The sequence below is a fragment of the Hemibagrus wyckioides genome, linkage group LG27 (assembly GCF_019097595.1).
Source record: "Hemibagrus wyckioides isolate EC202008001 linkage group LG27, SWU_Hwy_1.0, whole genome shotgun sequence".
Lineage (NCBI taxonomy): Eukaryota > Metazoa > Chordata > Actinopteri > Siluriformes > Bagridae > Hemibagrus > Hemibagrus wyckioides.
In genome coordinates this window covers 5,805,001-5,815,541 of record NC_080736.1, presented here as the reverse complement: position 1 = coordinate 5,815,541, position 10,541 = coordinate 5,805,001, and positions in this window count along the sequence as shown.

Genomic DNA, 10,541 nt, shown 5'->3' with positions numbered 1-10,541 from the left:
TTATTCTAGCCTGAACTTTATGCCTTTCTATGTCTGGACATGGAAAAATCAGCAACTTTTATCATATGTAATCATCCCACATGTGTACAGACTCCTGTGCACATTCACTGAGGTGAACGCAGATGGTGCAGGCCTTTTTAAAAACATCTGTCCTTCCCAAGTGGTGTCCATGGTAACACATCAATACACCAGTCCAGAAATGTGGAAGCATGGCAGGTTAATGGGAAACAAGCAAGAGGTGATGTAAAACCCCATTCATCCTGCATGCCTCCACTGTGAGTTGGTTCTCAGGGCTTGAAAGAAAACTCTTGTAACTGTTCCATTGTTCATAACGAGGTAATGATGCAGGACTAAAGAGGAAATTAGCCTCTAACCCGACGTCACGGATACATGAATCCTGATGCTGCTTGCTAAATGAATACAACTGCTCTGTTGGTGGGGCTGCTTCAGATTCAGGGTAATTACCTTCGTATTGGAAGAATCCTGTAGGAATCAGAGGGCTTTCTAGGTCTAATCCTTTCAGCCTTTCCAATTTTGCCGTCGCTTTGTGGAATCCATTTTACAATTTATGCGTTGACTGTAGATTTTTTACCTGCAATCCTACATTGTTTTGTCTTTGTATGAGCTAATTGGTGTTGGTGAAGCCAATATAAAGCTGGTATATTGTTGCAAAGAAGCACAGATGTGCTGGCTGAGGGAACAGGGAACTAGCTTTTTTGTCAATTAAAAAGTAAATTCTGTCAAATTAATTTATAATAAATTTTTATAAAATTTAATAAATAATTTATAAATTGAACAGTTTCTCAATACCATTTTTTAATTTTATTTTATTTTTTTTATTTATTTATTTTTTTTAAATCTATTACAAACTGCATTTTGTTGTAGAATTATTGGGAATTGGGGGATAACTTATTTATTTATTAGTGTAACTATCGAATTTCCTTTCAAGGTTTGTTAGCATTCTTCCTGTTCTTGAGTATGTGAATAGTTTGTCAGATGTGTCTCGTTTCTCCAGGGGTTTAAGTGGAAAGCTATTCATACTAGAGTTTTTATTTCCTTCTTCTTGAAGGATGCAATCATTTTGGAGCTGACTGTAAAACGTATTATTAAGTACAATTAAATACGGACTTTGTGTTTCTAAGACGAGTGCAAACTTGTCCAGGCTTGAGTCAGCGTGAAGTCTCAATGCCACCCAATGTTCCACCCTTAAAAACAGCCATTGGTCTCTACAGATGAGAGTTGAGATGAGTGCTACACCTGTCTTGTGCTGAATGGCGTGCCTTAAAATGTCTTCGTTGCAGTAGGTCAGAGGGTTTATGGCTAGTCTGACAGGTGCTATGCTAGTATTTACATGCATTCTAGATTCTGAAGCGGTGTTGGAGCTCAAAAACGCCGCAGGTCTGACGACAGATGTCCTTCATGCTCGTATATTAAAGAACAAATATATCCTCAGTAACAGGTGATTGCATATCGGATTGCCATTTAGGGATAAACGTTGCTGTGAATATTCCTCTATTTATACGAGCTCTTAAAGCTACTCGAATTCATTTCCTGACTTTTCAGACCCTGAGCCAACATCAATACCCATCATTTCCTCTCCGCGATCACATTAGATTTACTTTACGTAAGCAAGTAAAGATATTTGGCATTGAGCTGATGCATTGACTTCTCGGGCCAAGCTGTAAAATCTGTTATAGATACTCGTCCTTATAAAGTACCACTCGATCCAGATGGTTATGTCTGAAAATATCAAGGTCTCGATTTCCCCAAATCCATTCGGACCATTTTGGTAATTAAATACAGAGCTGTTTTAGTGCTTCACAAGGGTTTAGGGTATGTTGCACATTCTCTATCTGTCTCCCTCTCCTTCTTCCCTGTGGTTGCTGTTTATAGGGGCGTATTGTGTTGTTGGGACAGATAGTTTATTCTGGCAGTGTCCGTCTCGCCCATCCCGCGTGGTCACCCCTCGTTGCCATGGCAGCCCAACATGACGACATCATAACAGTGTCAGTCACGGTGTCGCTGCTAGAGGGAGGAACGTGCTGACATTGAAAGGGAGTTTAAGGACTGGTGCAGTAGCTCTATTACTGGCATGGTGAAGCCTGAGCTGGGGATTATGACAACTCTGAGGCTCAGCGGCGGCTGAAGACAGGCGTCTACTCATTTTATGTGATTTATGGCAGACATCAGTGACTCTGGCCGGGGTTTGTTGACTGATGTTTATTCCCAGAGTTAACAAGGGTTGCTGTACACCTCTCAGAGTCCCTGAATTATGGACTAACACGGAGTCTTATTTCATCAATTAATTATTGTGACATCATTTGGCTTTGAATGGGCTTTATGCTGCTTGCCAAGAGAAGGCGTCCGCCGGTTTTATACCGGGGCTGTGTGCTGCGGAGTCTGTTTTGGTTTCTGTTTTTACTTCAAAATCTGAAAGTTTCTCTAGTCTGAATTCAATCCCACCTTGTCCTTGGCTGTAAATTAATGCTTGAGTCTTTACACACAGCACGGTTACTATTCTAGAGCCTTTGAGGGTTTCCAAAGGGGGGAAAAAAGTTAGATTCAGGGTTTAGTTTCTTCCTATTCCATGCTAGTAGACTTCTTAGAACACTTGCTATGGTTACAACCCTCCTTCCTGGTTTAAATGTCTTTAGAGATCTTAAATCATCAAGGCTTGTTGTGCCAGTGGAAGTGAAGGTTGTAACATAAATCAGAGGCCAGACAGCGGATTTGTTGTTTTGATGCGAATGTGTTGAAAAATCTGTTTAAAAAAGAAGCAAAGGGAGAATGTGCATCAGCAGGAATAACACTAAAATAATAAATAAAGTGCCAAAATGTAATAAAAATGAAAGAAAAAATACAGTGTCTATATTTGCATAGTCCCTTCTTAACCAAAAAAGGAAAAAAAAAAGCAAGCTCTCAAAAGAAATGGCACCCCCTATAAAGGGCTTTCTGATGTCTGACAACTGTAACTATATACAGGCCGTCTGTGCATATTACCCCGAAGGAAACACACACACACACACAACCTGCAAGATGTAAATGGCTAATATGCTCATTATATGTACAACAAAGCTGATGTTAATATATGTCAAGTACAAACATGTTTTTTATATATAATTTACTAAGCTAGCCTTATACAAAACCCTGTATTATTAAGTACAAAGACCAGCATAGTGCTAAGAATTAATAACGTATAAAATGGGTATATAGCTAAAACATACAAAAGGGTGTCGGCTCTTAACTGGGACTGATGTAATGTGTGAAAACGTGGCGTCATTTTGCCGGCAGTCTCCGTTTCATATGCTTTTAATGTGATGATGTCATTGCCGATCTGCCTATCCCTACGTTAGACATGGTTCTCCCCTAAACGAGTAGTGGAGAGAGTGGGAGACATGCAGCAAGCCAAAATACATCCAGCAACGTAACCCTCTAGTAGCATTTGAAAGGGTACAATGGAGAAAATCCATCCTAGAAGCACGGAGATGTCAACAATACAGGGACTTTATACGTTTAGCCATAGTTTTTCCTGTTCTGACCCTGGTCCTGTCCTGAACCCAGTTGTCTTTTATTATTAAATGCCAAAAAGGGAAAAAGAAAACACAAAATGAATTATAGTATTTTGGAGGAATTTGTCCCTACCCTACAGATCTCTATGCTTATCAGTGGTTCCCTATGTTTACATCCATGTTGCCATAGAAACCTACTCCATCTGCCTTTCCTCAAAATGGCTTGGTCGACAGGACTCGTCCCCATGGCGACGGCTGTGCGAAAAACAAAAGGCTGAAATCATACACGCGATTTTGTGATGCCATTTTGTGACCCTTTGGCCTCTCGCCCACTCTCCATCCCACTACTCATCAAAACATAGCAGTGTTGTGGACACAAGCGCCTGCCCTGGGGCAACAAGTAGGAGGGAGCAGGGAGAGATTTTTTCCACTCACCCGCTTCCGCTTCAATTCTGGTGGCCTTCACACACACACCAATCTCACACTCGTAATGTATCTCTCACATGTGCACACTGAGCTGTCCTGGTAGCTCAAGCCGGACTTTTAAACTGGTGGGAAGAACTCAAACTCATTCAGCTAAGCACTCAGCTTCTCTAGCACAAACATCTGTTTCCTGTTAGCCACCCAGACCTAATTCCTCACACGCCTTTAAATGAGCTAACGAGTGGCCGTTAACATTCGCACAAGGTCCGGAGAAAGTGGGAGAAAGAAAGGAAAGCGGATTAAGCTCCAGCTAAAGGATGTTGGACATGAGACCGAATCATCAATCATGACAATTATGGTCAACCACTTCCTCACTCAGACGTGAAGGATCTATGTAACAGCACATCAGCATGAAAACACACACACACACACATACATGCTGAGAATTTGGAGCAGCTGCAGAATATCTTAGCAAGAGAAGAGTACAGCATATTTAAAACTTATCTAACGCATTGCTATACATTTACTACATAATTATATGACCATTAGGCATATTTCTAGACATATTTACTAGTTTAGGTGTTTTGTATTGTCAGATGTTTTTTTCTAGAGATAAATGATAAACCCAATAATCTAATAAAGAGATTGGATTTGTTTATACGCAAGATACTTTTACTCAAATATTTGTGATGTTCCTTATAAGACACTAAACACTAATTCTTTGTGTGTGTGTGTGTGTGTGTGTTTGTAAGACTAAATGAGCAAATTAACAAATTTAGCTTGGATCACAAATGTTCCTTCATTTTCGCAAGTAACAAAAAACGGTGAGTTAATATGTGCAATAAAGATAGTCCGAATTTTTTTCACCCACTTTCACGTTCATAACTTCTTTGGAGACTACGAGTGTGATAGCAAAATATTTTTTAAGGTATACACGAGTCAGATAAATATTTTGCTATCAGCATTAAGTTAACAGTAAAAGAGGCTATTGAGAAGAATATATCAGGAGTAGATTTTTTTTTATTTTGCAGCTAGAAATTACATTCAATTTCTAAGAGATGTCACACTTTAACAATGTTTATTTGTCTCATACACACATACACAGTGTAACTCATACACCTATCTATATATATATATATATATATATATACTGTACATGAGATCCCTGGGAAATCGCTTCACATTTCCTGAGTGGCACAACAGAAAAGCATTCATCCGAGCATCAGATCATATGTTTGAATCCCGATGATGCCACAGCATGTGTGGCTGGGAGTCTTGAGGGCATAGTTGGCTGTGCACAGTAGGTACGATGGATGGTATGCTCTCTCTCTCTCTCTCCGATCTGTGACAGAGTGTCTGTGAGTTCATGTCTGCAGAAGAGGGCAGATAAAAGGGGTGGTAATTGTCCAGTGACCAAATTGGTGAGATAATGTGATGTGATTGGTGTTAAAACTACATTCTCTGTAAAGTGAAGATTTTTTGTAAAATTGAAACTACAAATATGCTTCTCTGTTGCAGCAAGCAGCTTAGTAACTAAAGAGGTATTATTTATCATTTTAAACTCTAGTTACGGAAAAAGGACTGGATTTGAAAGAGATTTAAAAAAAAAAATTAAATATATATGAATAAATATCCATATATTCCAATATTTATACATTCACTGGCTTTTTTTCTTGGGTTTTAGCCAAAATTCTTCCACAGTGACATCTGATGAGTTTTCCTAGACCGACACACACACACACACACACACACACACAGATAGATCTAAGTCAGATCTATTTAAATAAGTAGGATTAAACAAAAATAACAACAGGAAGTAGCTCTTGTGGTCTGCCTTGTCTTAACAGGTCATCTTTGCCATGCACGCTAGCTGAGTCTTGGTCCTACTGCTGAATAAAGTAAATACATCTGGAAAAGTCACTCCGGTCGTTGTGCTTGAATATCAGTTACGCTACCACTCCACTCTGATCGTAGGTTCCTGTTGTATTGGTGTCATATTATTTAGGAATTTAACTAGAAAAGGAGATGGTAGTGTAATCAAACCGGCAATATAATGCATCACACACCCTGCTTTTCATTTCACGGAAGTTCAAGAGTGCGCTGCCATTTTTAACTGACTTCTGAAGAATAGACCTCACCAAATCCTCGTTAATCACAATATGACACCGAGCGAGCGCTCAATCACTTTTTGACATGTTTTTCAAATGCCAGGCGCAAAGGCAAAGACGACGCTTTACTTCTGCTTCCTTCAAAGCATCTCGCTGGGCTGAGGCTGATAATATAACAAAGTGTAGCCATGGCAACATAAACACACTTTCTAAACATGTCAGTCATGCAGAGGTCATTCCAGATCACAGCATCAGAGCAGTTTTGCGTGTGCACAGTTCACAATGCAATGCAGTCTGACAAGGAAACCCAGAGGCTTAGATTGAGAGAACCCATGTACTTTTTATTTACATATTGTTTTAGGACAAAGAAAATACAACAAAGAATATAAAACACTGTGGAAGAGCAGGTATCACCCTGAACACTCACTTTAGTAGATAATACTCTGCCCTACAGCAGTATAGTGTGGTATATGTATAACACAGACAATAATATAGAAAGAAATTCCCTGTACTGAGAAAAGAACAAACAGTAAGACAGTATGTAAGGAATAAAATACATAAGGGTGTGCTGATGGAGGAAAGATGAAGCGTTGATACTGTAGTCCAACTTCAACAGCATGTCATGAAGTCTTTTATTCCTCTTATCCCACAACAATCTGCCAACAATTTACAATTCATTCATTAACAACCAACACGTCATACTTTTCAACCATTTATAGTTACATTTAATGTTGTGGAACATTATATAAGACTAAATAAATCACAACTTGTCACGTTTCCAAAAAAAACACAATACATTAACGCCATTTCGCAGACACCCTTATTTAAAACGACTTAAATGATCTCATTTTATGCAAATGAGGGTTAAGGGTCTTGCTCAGGGGCAGCTTGGTGTACCTCGGATTCAAGGTCACAACCTCCCGATTAGTAACTAACACCTTACCCACGAGGCTACCACATCCCCATGATATAAGGTGACCTGAATACTTGGAAAACTGTTCCAAACTCTGACACTGGAGACTCCTTTCTTTGCTATTGGTAAATAAATATCAGTTCCTTAAAGAAATCTTGTTAAATAACAACCACCCTTTTTTTTATCCTTTTATTATTAGGCTATAATCAGCTCCCTAGGTGGGAGTGGAGGCACTGCTGTGGACACTGACTCACTATTTATTGGGACACTGATGTCTTGTGTCCCAATGATGACTAATTTCCTCAACCGTCAGTATGTATACGTTTTACATTTCATATAAATTAGCTAATTTAATCACGTGTTTCTGACTTCAATCAGAATTGTAGGCTACCTGATTTATAAAAATTATTAAACATTTAAAAGTCGTTAGGCTTAAACAACTAGTATATAGAACATCAAATAAAGTTAGAAATAGCTAATGTAACTAATCATTTGAGAGTTTGCTATTAAGTAGTCTTCGTTTGTCACATATACTTTACTGCACGGTGAAATTCTTTCTTCGTATATCCCATCCTTGGAGGGTTGAGGTCAGAGAGCAGGGTCAGCCATAATGCAAGTGCCCCTGGAGCAGGGGGGTTGAGGTCCTTGCTCAAAGGCCCAACGTTGGCAGCTTGGCAGTGCTGGGGCTTGAACCTTGATCTTCTTATTAACAAGCCAGAGCCTAACAGCACTTGTGTTACCATCACCCGTGGAAAAAAAGTCTGATCAAATTCCGGCCTCTGAGTATGTAACCCTCTGAATATATGGAGTTAGAGATTAATTTACAAATAAGGGGTAAAGGAATAGTGTGTTGCAGAATTTTATTGCACTAAACTGCTTCTTGGTGCAAATGTAGCTAGTTACTGTAAAAGCTACCTTATTCTGAAAATAGCTTACCGTGCAATGATTTGAAAATATAGTTAAGCTAGTAGGATAGCTAGCTACTTCCTTTTAATTACATTTATACTTAAGATATGACCAAAACAAAGGTAGTTTGAAAAATTTGGAGCTGGAGTTTTCATTTAATGATACTGTTATCCCTAGGAAAAACCTTGGACTTAACCCTGGAGTATGAAGAGTACAAACTCTTAAATGTAAACATTAAGTTCATAAAAAGACTCTGCAGATAGACATCTTTCCACTTCTCCTAGTCCAGAAGCTTAGACATACTGCTATGGGACTCCAGGCCCTGACATGTATGGTCCATTAGTGAAAGCTAAAAGCCTGGGACAACGTGCATGAGTGTTCTTCATCCATGCCTCATTTCCAGCACTCTGAATTGTCCTTGATGTGTGAAATATCTATCTTTTTTGTTTTGGATGAAAGTTTTGAGGACTGCCTCTGCTGCTAGGCAATAGAATTTCATTTATGAGACTACACTAAGAAACAAATTCCATAGAGCCTTCATAGAGAAATATGTAAAACTCATTTATTTGGATTTTTTTTTTTTTGCTTCCATGTATAAAGATTGTCTCTCCAAATGCACTGTTCAATCTCTCTCTCTCTCTCTCTCTCACACACACACACACACACACACACACTTTAGTTTTGCAGTGGCATATGGTTTTGGTGTCTATATCACTTTGTCCCAGCCACAGTAATAGAATCTGGTTAAGGGAGTGGATTGAGACTGATCACATCATTAAGTCCCTATTTTCAATGGCAACATAACAAACAAAGCTGTATCACATGGCGGTGTTGGTCTCTGACTGGTCAACTTATGCACACCCACCCACTTTGTTTTTACTTTCTCTGCCACACAATTATGTCCATGGAAAGATCCCACAGTCTGAGAAAACCTTTTACATGCTGAAATGTGCTACTTACGCTGATAACCCTGATGTCTTCTCTATATATTACAGTTAGAGCTTATAGCAGGTGGGATTAGATTAGTTGCATATAACTGTATCCACTGTCACCTGTGCTGTGTGTGCAAGTGCTCTTCTCTGTTTTGATGATGATGATGATGATGATGATTATGAAGATGATGATGATGTGACCGCACTAGAGCATCGCAGGCATTTTGACAGTCTTTGTCATTCTCTAATTGAAATGACCTATCTGCTTTACTATGACATGTAAACTTATCAAAGTGTGACATTCACTGTGAAAGATGTTTTAAAAGAATTTTACTGCTGTTTGTTAAATTCATTTTGTTATAAGCAGTCCATTATATGCATGAATATATATATATATATATATATATATCTTTTTTATGTCAAGAATTTAGACATCCGTCTGGTTTTACAGACTGCCGCAGTTTTATTACTGTAGACAATTAATGTTATGCTAACACCTAAGCCACAACACAACCATAAAATAGAAATTATAATTGAATTTTTTAGATTAAAAGTTGCAGGTTTTGTGAAAAACACTATTATGTCAGGACCATGTTGTATTTGTATATTTGACATTATGCCATTGTTATGATAGCCCTTTTTGGTCTCTCTCTCTCTCTCTCTCTCTCTCTCTCTCTCACACACACACACACACACAGACACACTCACACACAATGCTTGTCCGAACAATGAGTGTTTGTACTCATAAACACACCCAATTTCGGTGTTGTGCTGATTGAACTGTATCCATGCAAATATTTATGATGAAAACACAAGACATCAGATCAGGTAGAGAATCAGGTTGTTTAACAGTTGAGCCTTCCAGCAGCGATTACCTCAAATAAATAACTAAATATTCTCATTCTCTCATTCTAACAAACCCACACGCGGAGTATCAGTGTTCATCATGGACGTTTTTACACACATGGAACTCAACAGTCTTAAAAGAAACAACTAGGATTTATGCTCGCAAATTTAAAACAGCTTACACGACTGCATGAAAAGTTACCATGGTTACGGTTAGTTTTCAGGGTGGGGTTTCTGTTTATACCTTTTGTCAGGACCTTTAGTTAAATTGAACAAATCACAAATCAATCCAAATACTTTGTTCGTATACTTGCGCACATAAATTTGGACTTTTGGGGATTTTGGTAAATATGAGGCAGAGGCTAGAACAGAACGATTTGTGTTTGCGTCTCTCTCTTGGGCTTGTCGCAGACACACCAACACTTTTGGCAGTAAGTTTCTGTAAAAGAAGAAAAGCTCTCCGTCAGGGCTGGAAACAATAACGTACATTTATACGCTCATTAAACAATCAGTACGATAAGGTTTTCTGTGAAATCATGATGTTTTACATTATTATTGCTTTCCATAGGGGAAAAATCAGGAAGGAAAATGAGAAGTAGAAAATCTGTGAAATCCAGGGTTTGTTTAAAAACTGCGCAGCCCATTAACTTGTAGGAATGGATCCAGCCCGGGTTCCCTTCGCCTCCTTAATTTTAAGCTTGCGATAATTAAAAATATATTTCTGAATGACATCAGACAGCACTAGATCATATTTGGCTCACTTGAGGCTATTACAAAGCTTCGCACCCGTCTGTTTATTCATCCTGTCCAGACAAAATGGAGGTGGTAGGGTGGGCAATGCTGGAAATTGTAATGCCATAGCAGCAGACAGTGTGCAGAGAAAGAAAGAAAGAGAGAGAGAGAG